We start from the raw sequence: 14,325 nt of genomic DNA, 5'->3' as shown, positions 1-14,325 counted from the left end.
CAGTGCTTACTCTTTTTTTGCTTTACTCCCACCTCAGAATCTGACCCAATATGTTTTATAGGGCACATAATGTATTGCAACAGGTGACCATAATAAATTTACATTTGCTTCACAAAGTTACTGCATAGGAGTTTCTATACCTGGGCAGCATGGATGGTGCAATGGTTAGCATTAGTGCCTCACAGCACTGAGGTCATCAGTTCAATTCCCACCATGTCCCTATCTGTGTGGGGGTTGTATTTTCTCCCCGTGTTTGCATGGGTTTCCTCCCGCAGTCCAAAAATATACTGGTGGGTTAACTGGCTCCCAATAAAAATGAACCCTAGTGTGTTCGTTTACATGTTGTTACGCTAGCCCTTGTTTATCACAATAAGTGTAAATATCATAAGTGTAGAGGCTGCAAACTCTGCTAGTCCTACTCTAATGCTCCTTTTGACCATTTTCGGATAACTATAATAGCCTGTGAGAAGCCGGAAGCGCGGGACTTGTGAGAAAGCCCCTATTTTTTTAATCGGCAATCATTTACAAGGAAAAATTAACCTGTTTTCCCTTGTAAATGATTGCCATTTAAAAAAATACGAGCATTCTCGCACAAAGCCCCGCACATCCGGCTTCTCACAGGCTATTACATTTAGCCCTTTATCCTTGTTGTACGGTACTTATGTTCAACAGATTATATATTCCAATAACTACTATACATTTTTATTTATTGCCTCTTAAGTCTAAATAGTCTGCACTTTTTTTTTGTTGTTATATAAGTCCACATAACCTCACATATTTTGTCTTCCAACATTGCTGGGTGATAATATCATACAACCCATTAAGAACCTAGCAATCTGGTGGACCATTATGCAATAGGTAGCATCTATCCTTGTGTATCAATGCCTATTTCCCTATAGATTGTAAGCTTTCGAGCAGGGCCTTCCTACCTCTATGTCTGTCTGTTTTTACCCAGTTTTGTTTTATAACCGTTGTTCTAATTATAAAGCGCAACAGAATATGTTGTGCTATATAAGAAACTACTCATAAATAATAAATAATACATTTACTTTACTGTGCCTTAATTCTGTGTTGTGCTTTGTACTGGCCCCTCTGCCTCTGGGCTGTTTAAAAGCTTCTTGTTATGGCAACAATGGCCGTTATTGCTAGTATAGGCATACTACAGTGTGAGCAGGAAAACCAAAACCTCACTGTCATTTCTGTTTAGCTATCTGAACACAGAGCTTTTGGACACAAAATGTTAACGGCAATTCAAAGTGTCGTTTTCAACATCACATCTGTATTTATTATGTAGTTTTATTATAAATTCCACTCGTGTTAAAAACATTTGAATCCATTCACACACAGGAGTTAATACAGATTAATAGAATTACATTTTAGTTTGCACTTTTAAAGACTCAGCTGTTGATACTTAAATGGGATCCGGGCAAGATCCTGGCGGTCGGGATACCGACACTACTCGGAATGCCGACACCGGTATCCCGATGAGTGTCACAAGACCGTCGCCGGATTCCCTTCCACAGGGATCCCAAACGTCCACTCATCCCCCGAAAGGACAGGTAAGCCACAGAGAGGCGGGGGGAGGGAAATCTGTTAGGTTTAGGTTGTGGGGAAGGGGGTTAGCCACCCCCGCCCACCCGGAGGGTTAGGCTACTGAAGGGGGCAGGGGGGAGGGTTAAGTTGTCGGTGGAGAGAGGTTAGGTTTAGGCTGCAAGGAGAGAGGGTTAGGGGGCAAATCTGCTCGTCGAGGTGCTACGGTCGGTATTCTGACCGCCCGCATCCTGACCACCGGCATTCTCTGCCCAAACCATATATGTATTATTAATCTATACAATTTGATATTTTTTCATAATCTCCAAGTATTAAAACATGGACCTATAAAACAATACCTGGTTACAACAATGAGCCCTCATAGGAAAAATGTACGATGACAGAGGCTGCCATCTCTGAAGCTAAACAAGGTACAGAGGGCCTAATTCAGACCTGATGGTAGATGTGCTAAATTTAGCACATCTACGATCAGGCACACTGACATGCGGGTGGCACGCCCAGCAAAGGGCTAGTCCGCCCCGCATGTCAGGCCCTACCCCGTTTCAGAAGTACAAAAGCACTGCACAGCGGCGATGCTTTTGTACTTGAAGAGTAGCTCCCTGGCAGCATAGCTCCTGCGCGCTAGCAGGGAGCTACTCGTCACTGTGCTGGTCACAGCGGCTGCGTGTGACATCATGCAGCTGCCGCGGCACGCCTTCGTTGCCCGGACAGCGCCCCTAAAACGTCGGCCAAATACCCCCTCCTGCCCAGCGAACGCATCTGCCTGTCAATCAGGCAGAGACGATCGCATGGCTGAGACAGCCATCGGCTGTCTGGCAGGCGCCGGCGCACTGTGGCACCGCCACATACGCAGTTCAGAACTGATCGCTGCTGTGCGAAAACACACAGCAGCGATCAGGTCTGAATTAGCTCCAATGTCACTTCTGACTGGGGTGTCCTGCATGTAGTCAGGTAACTGGCGGTCGTGATCCCAGCGGTCAGCATACAGACGCCGGGATCCCGGTGCCAAGGTGCCAGCAGGGGGCCCAGGCCTATTCCCACTCTCGGGTGTCCATGATACCCATAGAGTAGGAATAGAACCTGAGCCTGCAAGGGGCTTCGTTGCACTCGCCCCCTGCCGACATCCTGGCAGACGGGATCCTGGCGTCGGTATGCTGACTGCCGTCACCCGTTGAATCTGCTAAAATGGTCAGGCTTCCAGTGTACTGCAGATGTCGCATGCAGGGAATGGACATACAGTAATGCGCTATACAATCCACTGTCATGTAAAGAAAAGCAGCAGTGTGTTGGCTCTGAGCGAAAGCCAGGGCACTGAAACAAGTGCTGCTGTGCTGGGACTCAGTCTGGCAGCCAAACATGGATATTCTTTTACAGAGACAGATATTCCAAAACGGAGACTCTGCAATCAGGCAGCTAGACTATACATAAAAGACATGGCAACTGGAATCATTACAGAGATCACAACAATTCCAGATGAATTAAGCAACTGATAAGAGAGGAGAAACAATGTTTATCACCGCAGGATGAGAAGTTATTTCCCAGCATGACAAACAGAAGACAGGTCGCCCTATGCGGGCATACGTGGTAGTCTGCTCACCAGTCCTAGTATATCCCGAGCAACACACTGCGGCTCTGCAGCTTCCCGGCTCAGTGCAGGTACAGCGTGTACCCGGCGTGTTGTGGCTACTGGTTGCCTGGCAACAGCAGTAGGGTCACTCCCAAGTCCCGGCAGTGCCGGAGGTGGGCGGCAGTTGAGTTGAGGTGCAATAGGAGGACACTCCAGCAGCCCACATTCATCTAATTCATCTATATGCTGCTGCTTAATGTATGTGCTATATACAGGTGCACAGCACACAGGTACTGAGAGGGGGCGTGACCAGCTCGGGGAAGTGTAGCCAGGTCTCCACGCAGGTAGTAAGAAAAGCTAACTGTTCTGCTGCATTCTAATGCTGGGTGGGTGCAGACGCTGACCGGGACATTGGGGAAGAGAGGGAGGGGGGTCACACTGTCACCCGTTGCGTTGGGAATTAGGGTTCCCGCTTTGCTCCAGCCTCCTTGTCCATACCTCCCAACATGACCCTCTCCAGGAGGGACACAATGCTCTGCTCCTGGACTTCCCTCTTAATTTATGATTGCCATCACCTGTGCTGAAACACCTTTCTTACCCATTAGCCTGTTCAACACAGGTGCCGGCAATCATAAACTAAGAGAAAAGTCCAGAAGCAGAGCATTGTGTCCCTCCTGGAGAGGGTCACGTTGGGAGGTATTCTTGTCCATGCTCTGTCCAGCAACATAGTCAGGGGTGGCCCCAGCCCCGCTCTTGCCTGATGTTGATGGCAGCTGCTATCATAGAGCTGCTGCGGCGCTTGGGGATCTCAGATACTTGCTATCACACCCCTGTCCTCACCGCGCATCCTCACCTGGCCGCAGCTCCGCCGCCTAGATGCCATCCTTGGGGACAGGGATGGATTGGGAACAAAAAGCGGCCCTGGAAAAATTTGTACTAGTGGCCCCACATGGGCAGCACCAGAGGTGTAAGGTCTAGCCATGGGCCATGGCAGCAGCACCCTCCCCCCCAAGACTTTCCAGATAGTGGGCATGTCCATCACCAAGGGGGAAGTTAAAAAGAAATAAAATTAAATATTATGAGCACATTATATGATACACCTTCAGAATTTAGGAAACTATATCATTCTTTAGAAAGATATTTCTCTAACGTCCTAGTGGATGCTGGGGACTCCGTCAGGACCATGGGGATTAGCGGGCTCCGCAGAGACAGGGCACATCTAAAAAGCTTTTTAGGTCACATGGTGTGTACTGGCTCCTCCCCCTATGACCCTCCTCCAAGCCTCAGTTAGGTTTTTGTGCCCGTCCGAGAAGGGTGCAAACTGGATGGCTCTCTTAAGGAGCTGTTTAGTAAAGTTTTTTTTTAGGTTTCTAATCAGTGATTCCTGCTGGCGACAGGATCACTGCAACGAGGGACTTAGGGGAGAGACTTGCAACTCACCTGCGTGCAGGAGGATTGAAGTTTTAGGCTACTGGACACTGAGCTCCAGAGGGAGTCGGAACACAGGTCAGCCTGGGGTTCGTCCCGGAGCCGCGCCGCCGATCCCCCTTACAGACGCTGAAGAAAGACGGCGGAACGGAGGTCCGGAAACAGGCGGCAGAAGACTTCACAGTCTTCAGAGAGGTAGCGCACAGCACTGCAGCTGTGCGCCATTGTTGCTACACGGCTCACTGACACGGTCACGGAGGGTGCAGGGCGCTGCTGGGGGCGCCCTGGGCAGCAATATAAATACCTATTTGGCAAATAAATACATCACATATAGCCATTAAGGCTATATGTATGTATTTAACCCAGGCCAGGTTTCCTAATAACCGGGAGAAAAGCCCGCCGTGAAAGGGGCGGAGCTTATTCTCCTCAGCACTCAGCGCCATTTTCCTGACCAGCTCCGCTGGTGAGGAAGGCTCCCACTCTCCCCTGCACTACAGAAACAGGGTTAAAGAGAAGGGGGGCATAAATTGGCGATATAATTATATATTAAGAGCCCATATATAGAAACAACACCTTCTAGGGTTGTTATATACATTATGGCGCTTTTGGTGTGTGCTGGCAAACTCTCCCTCTGTCTCCCCAAAGGGCTAGTGGGTCCTGTCCTCTATCAGAGCATTCCCTGTATGTGTGTGCTGTAGGTCGGTACGTGTGTGTCGACATGTATGAGGAAAATGTTGGTGAGGAGACGGAGAAAATTGCCTGTAATGGTGATGTCACTCTCTAGGGAGTCGACACCAGAATGGATGGCTTACTTATGGAATTACGTGATAATGTCAACACGCTGCAAGCCGGTTGACGACATGAGACAGCCGGCGGACAAATTAGTATCGGTCCAGGCGTCTCAGACACCGTCAGGGGCTTGTAAAAACGCCCATTTACCTCAGTCGGTCGACAGACACTGACACGGACACTGACCCCAGTGTCGACGGTGAAGAAACAAACGTATTTTTCCTTTAGGGCCACAAGTTACATGTTAAGGGCAATGAAGGAGGTGTTACGTATTTCTGATACCACAAGTACCACAAATAAGGGTATTTTGTAGGGTGGGAATAAACTACTTGTAGTTTTGCCTGAATCAGATAAATTAAATGAAGTGTGTGATGATACGTGGGGTTCCTCCGACAGAAAGTTATGGGCGGTATACCCTTTTTCCCGCCAGTAGTAAGGGCGAGTTGGAAAACACACCTTAGGGTGGACAAGGCGCTCACACGCATATAAAAAACATGGCGTTACCGTTTCCAGATACGGCCGCCCTCAAGGAGCCAGCTGATAGGAAGCTGAAAAATATCATAACAGTATATACACACATACTGGTGTTATACTACGACCAGCAATCGCCTCAGCCTGGATGTGCAGCGCTGAGGGGGCTTGGTCGGATTTCCTGACTGAAAATTTTGATACCCTTGACAGGGACAGGATTTTATTGTCTATAGAGCATTTTAGGGATGCATTTCTATATATGTGTGATGCGCAGAGGCATATTTGCATTCTGGCATCAAAGAGTAAATGTGATGTACATATCTGCCAGACGAAGACACGACAGTGGTCAGGTGAGGCAGATTCCAGACGGCATATGGAAGTATTGCCGTATAAAGGGGCGGTCCATTGGACCTGGTGGCCATGGCAACAGCTGAAAAATCCACCTTTTGTTACCCCGAGTCACATATTGGCAGAAAAGGACACAGTCTTTTCAGTCTCAGTCCTTTCGTCCCCATACGGGCAGGCGGGCGAAGGCCAGTCATATCTGCCCAGGGGGAGAGGAAAGGGAAGAAGACTGCAGCAAGCAGCTCATTCCCAGGAACAGAAGCTCCTCACGGCTTCTGCCAAGTCCGCAGCATAACGCTGGGGCCGTACAAGCGGACTCAGGTGCGGTAGGGGGTCATCTCAAGAGTTTCAGCAACACTCGCAAGGGAACTCCGGGATCCTACATGTAATATCCCAGGTGTACATTGGAAATTCGAGACGTCTCCCCCTCACACAATTCACAGGCTGTATTCCCAGCAGGTGATAATCAAAGTACCCTTCTTACAACAAGGAAGGGGGTAGTATTCCACACTATATTGTGGTACTGAAGCCAACCGGCTCGGTGAGATCTGAAATATTTGAACACTTACATACAAGCGTTCAAATCAAGATGGAGTCACTCGGAGCAGTGATAGCGAACCAGGAAGAAGGGGACGATAGGATGTCACTGGATATCAGGGACGTTTACCTACAGGTCCAAATTTGCCCTTCTCACCAAGGGTACTTCAGGTTCCTGGTACAGAACTGTCACTATCAGTTCAGACGCTGCCGTTTGGATGGTCCACGGCGCCCCGGGTCTTTACCAAGGTAATGGCCGGAATGATGATTTTTCTTAAAAGAAACATGGACGCTTTCCTGATAAGGGCAAGGTCCAGAGAACAGTTGGAGGTCGGAGTAGCACTATCTTAAGTAGTTCTACGACAGCACGAGTGGATTCTAAATATTCCAAAATCGCAGCTTTTTCCGACGACACGTCTACTGTTCCTAGGGAAGATTCTGGACACAGTCCAGAAAAACGTGTTTCTCCCAGTGGAGAAAACCAGGGAGTTATCCGAGCTAATCGGGATCCTCCTAAAACCAGGAAAAGTGTCAGTGCATCATTGCACAAGAGTCCTGGTAAAAATGGTGGCTTATTACGAAGCAATTCCATTCGGCAGATTTCCCGCAAGAACTCTTCAGTGGGATCTGCTGGAAAAATGGTCCGGATCGCATCCTCAGATGCATCAGCGGATAACCCTATATCCAAGGAAAAGGGTGTCTCTCCTGTGGTGATTACAGAGTGCTCATCTTCTAGAGGGCCGCAGATTCGGCATTCAGGATTGGATGCCGGTGACCACGGAGGCCAGCCTGAGAGGCTGGGGAACAGTCACACAGGGAAAAAATTTCCAGGGAAGTGTGATTAAGTCTGGAGAATTCTCTCCGCATAAATAAGCTTAGAGCAAATTTATAATGCTCTAAACTTAGCTAGACCTCTGCTTCAAGGTCAGCCGGTATTGATCCAGTGGGATAACATCACGGCAGTCGCCCACGTAAACAGAAGGGCGGCACAAGAAGCAGGAGGGCAGTGAAAACTGCAAGGATTTTTCGCTAGGCGGAAAATCATGTGATAGCACTGTCAGCAGTGTTCTTTCCGGGAGTGGACGACTGGGAAGCAGACTTCCTCAGCAGGCATGACCTCCACCCGGGAGAGTGGAAACTTCATAGGGAAGTTTTTCAACATGATTGTGGACCGTTGGCAAAGACCAAAGGTGGACATGATGGCGTCCCGCCCGAACAAAAAACGGGACAGGTATTCCACCAGGTCATGAGACCTTCAGGCGATAGCTGTGGATGTTCTGGTAACACCGTGGGTGTACCAGTCTGTGTATGTGTTCCCTCCTCTGTTTCTCATAACCAGGGTATTGAGAATTATAAGACAGAGAGGAGTATGAACTATACTAGTGGCTCCGGATTGGCCAAGAGGGACTTGGTACCCGGAACTTCAAGAAATGCTCACAGAGGACTAAGGGCCTGGGGAGCTAAGAAGGGACTTGATTCAGCAAGTACCATGTCTATTCCAAGACTTACCGCGGCTGCGTTTGACGGCATGGCGGTTGAATGCCGGATCCTGAGGGGAAAAGGCATTCCATAAGAGGTCATACCTACCCTGGTCAAAGCCAGGAAGGAGGTGACCGCACAACGTCATCACCACATGTGGTGAAAATATGTTGCGTGGGTGAGGCCAGGAAGGCTCCACGACGGAAATTCAACTAGGTCGATTTCTACACTTCCTGAAAACAGGAGTGTTTTGGACCTCAAATTGGGGTTCATTAACATTTAAATTTCGGCCCTGTAGATTTTCTTCCAGAAAGAATTGACTTCAGTTCCTGAAGTCCAGATTGTAAAGGATGTATTGCATATACAGCTTTTTTGTGCCCCTAGGGGCACCGTGAGATCTCAACATAGTGTTGGGATTTCTTAAAATCATATTGGTTTGAACCGCTCAAATCTGTGGATTTGAAATATCTCACATGGAAAGTGACCATGCTGTTGACAAATATCTCACATGGGAAGTGACCATGTTGTTAGCCCTGGCCTCGGCCAGGCGATTGTCAGAATGGGCGGCTTTGTCTTACAAAAGCCCATATTAAAATTTTCCATTTGAACAGGACAGAACTGGGACTCGTCTCCAGTTTCTTCATAAAGGGGTGTCAGCGTTTTCACCTGAAACAACCTCTTGTGGTGCCTGCGGCTACTAGGGACTTGGAGGACTCCAAGTTACTAGACGTGGTCAGGGCCCTAAAAATATATATATATATATATATATATATATATAGTTAGGACGGCTGGAGTCAGAAAGTCTGACTTGCTGTTTATACTGTATACACCCAACAAGCTGGGTGCTCATGCTTCTAAGCAGTCTATTGCACGCTGGATTTGTAGTACAATTCAGCTTGCACATTCTGTGGCAGGCCTGCCACAGACGAAATATGTAGATGCCCATTCCACAAGGAAGGTGGGCTCATCCTGGGCGGCTGCCCGAGGAGTCTCGGCATTACAACTTTGCCGAGCAGCTACGTGGTCAGGGGAGAACACGTTTGTAAAATTTTACAAATTTTGATACTCTGGCTAAAGAGGACCTGGAGTTCTCTCATTCGGTGCTGCAGAGTCATCCGCACTCTCCCGCCCGTTTGGGAGCTTTGGTATAATCCCCATGGTCCTGACGGAGTCCCCAGCATCCACTAGGACGTTAGAGAAAATAAGAATTTACTTACCGATAATTCTATTTCTCGTAGTCCGTAGTGGATGCTGGGCGCCCATCCCAAGTGCGGATTGTCTGCAATGCTTGTACATAGTTATTGTTACAAAAATCGGGTTATTACTATTGTTGTGAGCCATCTTTTCGGAGGCTACTTCGTTTTGTTATCATACTGTTAACTGGGTTCAGATCACAAGTTGTACGGTGTGATTGGTGTGGCTGGTATGAGTCTTACCCGGGATTCAAGATCCTTCCTTATTGTGTACGCTCGTCCGGGCACAGTACCTAACTGAGGCTTGGAGGAGGGTCATAGGGGGAGGAGCCAGTACACACCATGTGACCTAAAAAGCTTTTTAGATGTGCCCTGTCTCTGCGGAGCCCGCTAATCCCCACGGTCCTGACGGAGTCCCCAGCATCCACTACGGACTACGAGAAATAGAATTATCGGTAAGTAAATTCTTATTATTTTCTTGCTTATTACACCAACCGTATCCCAATCACTATTCACTCAATCTTATATGTCAGCCAAGCAGACAGACAGAGCATACACTAGATCACAGGTTCTCAAACTCGGTCCTCAGGACCCCACACAGTGCATGTTTTGCAGGTCTCCTCACAGAATCGCAATTGAAATAATTAGCTCCACCTGTGGACCTTTTAAAATGTGTCAGTGAGTAATTAATACACCTGTGTGCCTGCTGGGTTACCTACAAAATATGCACCGTGTGGGGTCCTGAGGACCGAGTTTGAGAACCACTGCACTAGATCATCTGCAATCACAGTCTAAGTGGCAAAGTCATTTTCATATATGCAAATTATTTTGCATCTTATTCATTATGTCTATAAATAGGACCACATGTCCTCAAACAAAACAGGCACCACGGGTGCACCGGCCCACCGGGGATCTTCCCTTTAAGCCCTATGGCCAATCCGCCTCTGCTTGGGGAGCGTGTGACCATACACAGCCGCCTCCATCACCTGGTAAGATGTGTCTGTGTTGCTCAGTGCTTGGTCAGTGGATGGGGTAACTCTCCACTGCTCCACTGCTCTCGTATGCATCTGTGCTAGAATGGTGCTCCCTTCCCCACTGCCAGCCACACACGTAGTGTAGAGGTCGTGTCTCCAGTAGTGGCAGCATTGTCACTGTGCACCGTCACCTGCACCTCTGCGCCGGTATAATTGGGATTTTCTTCTTACATTACATGACACATTGCCATGATCACAATATACACTGCTCAAAAAAATAAAGGGAACACTTAAACAACACAATGTAACTCCAAGTCAATCACACTTCTGTGAAATCAAACTGACCACTTAGGAAGCAACACTGATTGACAATCAATTTCACATGCTGTTGTGCAAATGGAATAGACAACAGGTGGGAATTATAGGCAATTAGCAAGACACCCCCAATAAAGGAGTTGTTCTGCAGGTGGTGACCACAGACCACTTCTCAGCTCCTATGATTTCTGGCTGATGTTTTGGTCACTTTTGAAAGCTGGCGGTGCTTTCACTCTAGTGGTAGCATGAGACGGAGTCTACAAACCACACAAGTGGCTCAGGTAGTGCAACTCATCCAGGAGGGCACATCAATGCGAGCTGTGACAAGAAGGTTTGCTGTGTCTGTCAGCATAGTGTCCAGAGCATGGAGGCGCTACCAGGAGACAGGCCAGTACATCAGGAGATGTGGAGGAAGCCGTAGGAGGGCAACAACCCAGCAGCAGGACCGCTACCTCCGCCTTTGTGCAAGGAGGAACAGGAGGAGCACTGCCAGAGCCCTGCAAAATGACCTCCAGCAAGCCACAAATGTGCATGTGTCTTCTCAAACGATCAGAAACAGACTCCATGAGGGTGGTAAGAGGGCCCGACGTCCACAGGTGGGGGTTGTGCTTACAGCCCAACACCATGCAGGACGTTTGGCATTTGCCAGAGAACACCAAGATTGGCAAATTCGCCACTGGCGCCCTGTGCTCTTCACAGATGAAAGCATGTTCTCACTGAGCACATGTGACAGACGTGACAGAGTCTGGAGACGCCAAGGAGAACGTTCTGCTGCCTGCAACATCCTCCAGCATGACCGGTTTGGCAGTGGGTCAGTAATGGTGTGGGGTGGCATTTCTTTGGGGGGCCGCACAGCCCTCCATGTGCTCGCCAGAGGTAGCCTGACTGCCATTAGGTACCGAGATGAGATCCTCAGACCCCTTGTGAGGCCATATGCTGGTGCGGTTGGCCCTGGGTTCCTCCTAATGCAAGACAATGCTAGACCTCATGTGGCTGGAGCGTGTCAGCAGTTCCTGAAAGACGAAGGCATTGATGCTATGGACTGGCCCGCTCATTCCCCAGACCTGAATCCAATTGAGCACACCTGGGACATCATGCCTCACTCCATCCACCAACGCCACGTTGCACTACAGACTGTCCAGGAGTTGGCGGATGTTTTAGTCCAGGTCTGGGAGAAGATCCCTCAGGAGACCATCCGCCACCTCATCAGGAGCATGCCCAGGCATTGTAGGGAGGTCATAAAGGCACGTGGTGGCCACACACATGACTGAGCCTCATTTTGACTTGTTTTAAGGACATTACATCAAAGTCGGATCAACCTGTAGTGTGTTTTTCCTCTTTAATTTTGAGTGTGACTCCAAATCCAGACCTCCATGGGTTAATAAATTTGATTTCCATTGATCATTTTTGTGTGATTTTGTTGTCAGCACATTCAACTATGTAAAGAACAAAGTATTTAATAAGAATATTTCTCTGACGTCCTAGTGGATGCTAGGGACTCCGTCAGGACCATGGGGATTAGCGGCTCCGCAGGAGACAGGGCACAAAAATAAAGCTTTAGGATCAGGTGGTGTGCACTGGCTCCTCCCCCTATGACCCTCCTCCAAGCCTCAGTTAGGTTTTTGTGCCCGTCCGAGCAGGGTGCAATCTAGGTGGCTCTCCTAAAGAGCTGCTTAGAAAAAGTTTTTAGGTTTTTTATTTTACAGTGAGTCCTGCTGGCAACAGGCTCACTGCAACGAGGGACTTAGGGGAGAAGAAGTGAACTCACCTGCGTGCAGGATGGATTGGCTTCTTAGGCTACTGGACACCATTAGCTCCAGAGGGATCGAACACAGGCCCAGCCATGGAGTCCGGTCCCGGAGACGCGCCGCCGACCCCCTTACAGATGCCGAAAAGCGAAGAGGTCCAGAAACCGGCGGCAGAAGACTTTTCAGTCTTCATGAGGTAGCGCACAGCACTGCAGCTGTGCGCCATTGTTGTCACACACTTCACACCAGCGGTCACGGAGGGTGCAGGGCGCTGCAGGGGGCGCCCTGGGCAGCAATGAGAATACCTTGTTCTGGCTAAAAAATACATCACATATAGCTCCTGGGGCTATATGGATGTATTTAACCCCTGCCAGGTCTCACAAACTCCGGAGAAGAGCCCGCCGAAATAGGGGGCGGGGCCTATCTCCTCAGCACACAGCGCCATTTTCCTGCTCAGCTCCGCTGCGAGGAAGGCTCCCAGGACTCTCCCCTGCACTGCACTACAGAAACAGGGTAAAACAGAGAGGGGGGGGCACTTTTTTGGCGTTTTTTGATATATATTAAGCTGCTATAAGGGAGACAACACTTCTATAGGGTTGTTCCTATATATTTATAGCGCTTGGGTGTGTGCTGGCAAACTCTCCCTCTGTCTCCCCAAAGGGCTAGTGGGGTCCTGTCTTCGATAAGAGCATTCCCTGTGTGTCTGCTGTGTGTCGGTACGTGTGTGTCGACATGTATGAGGACGATGTTGGTGTGGAGGCGGAGCAATTGCCGGTAATGGTGATGTCACCCCCTAGGGAGTCGACACCGGAATGGATGGCTTTGTTTATGGAATTACGTGATAATGTCAGCACATTACAAAAATCAGTTGACGACATGAGACGGCCGGCAAACCAGTTAGTACCTGTACAGGCGTCTCAGACACCGTCAGGGGCTGTAAAACGCCCTTTACCTCAGTCGGTCGACACAGACCCAGACACGGACACCGAATCTAGTGTCGACGGTGAAGAAACAAACGTATTTTCCAGTAGGGCCACACGTTATATGATCACGGCAATGAAGGAGGCTTTGCATATCTCTGATACTGCATGTACCACAAAAAGGGGTATTATGTGGGGTCTGAAAAAACTACCTGTAGTTTTTCCTGAATCAGACGAATTGAATGAAGTGTGTGATGAAGCGTGGGTTAACCCCGATAGAAAACTGCTAATTTCAAAGAAGTTATTGGCATTATATCCTTTCCCGCCAGAGGTTAGGGCGCGCTGGGAAACACCCCCTAGGGTGGATAAGGCGCTCACACGCTTATCAAAACAAGTGGCGTTACCGTCTCCTGAAACGGCCGCCCTCAAGGATCCAGCGGATAGGAGGCTGGAAACTACCCTGAAAAGTATATACACTCATACTGGTGTTATACTGCGACCAGCCATCGCCTCTGCATGGATGTGCAGTGCTGGGGTGGTTTGATCGGATTCCCTGACTGAAAATATTGATACCCTAGATAGGGACAGTATTTTATTGACTTTAGAGCAATTAAAGGATGCTTTTCTTTATATGCGAGATGCTCAGAGGGATATTTGCACTCTGGCATCGAGAGTAAGTGCGATGTCCATATCTGCCAGAAGAAGTTTATGGACGCGACAATGGTCAGGTGATGCGGATTCCAAACGGCATATGGAAGTATTGCCGTATAAGGGGGAGGAATTATTTGGGGTCGGTCTATCGGATTTGGTGGCCACGGCAACAGCCGGGAAATCCACCTTTTTACCTCAGGTCCACTCCCAACAGAAAAAGACACCGTCTTTTCAGCCGCAGTCCTTTCGTTCCTATAGGAACAAGCGGGCGAAAGGACAGTCATATTTGCCCCGAGGCAAAGGAAAGGGTAAGAGAGTGCACCAAGCAGCTTCTTCCCAGGAGCAGAAGCCCCCCCC

The 14,325-nt window shown here is 48.9% G+C and overlaps 1 protein-coding gene and 1 pseudogene across 8 annotated transcripts in view; one reads left to right on the top strand and one right to left on the bottom strand.

Annotated features, from left to right (window-relative positions):
* LOC135027842 (uncharacterized) overlaps window positions 1–3,390 on the bottom strand; it is a 1,366,020-nt gene extending 1,362,630 nt beyond the window's left edge. For 2 of the 8 annotated variants that reach the window (XM_063953745.1, XM_063953744.1), the window contains exon 1: window positions 3,149–3,377. The gene's annotated coding sequence lies outside the window, so the exon portion shown is untranslated. Of the gene's footprint in view, window positions 1–3,148 lie in introns of all 8 variants that reach the window. The other 6 variants (XM_063953743.1, XM_063953742.1, XM_063953740.1 and 3 more) reach the window with 4 other exon arrangements.
* The window catches only part of LOC135027924 (ester hydrolase C11orf54 homolog), a 230,513-nt pseudogene continuing 219,464 nt past the window's right edge, over window positions 3,277–14,325 (top strand).

This window comes from Pseudophryne corroboree, chromosome 2 (genome assembly GCF_028390025.1).
Source record: "Pseudophryne corroboree isolate aPseCor3 chromosome 2, aPseCor3.hap2, whole genome shotgun sequence".
Classification (NCBI taxonomy): domain Eukaryota; kingdom Metazoa; phylum Chordata; class Amphibia; order Anura; family Myobatrachidae; genus Pseudophryne; species Pseudophryne corroboree.
This window is presented reverse-complemented; position numbering and strand designations above follow the sequence as displayed.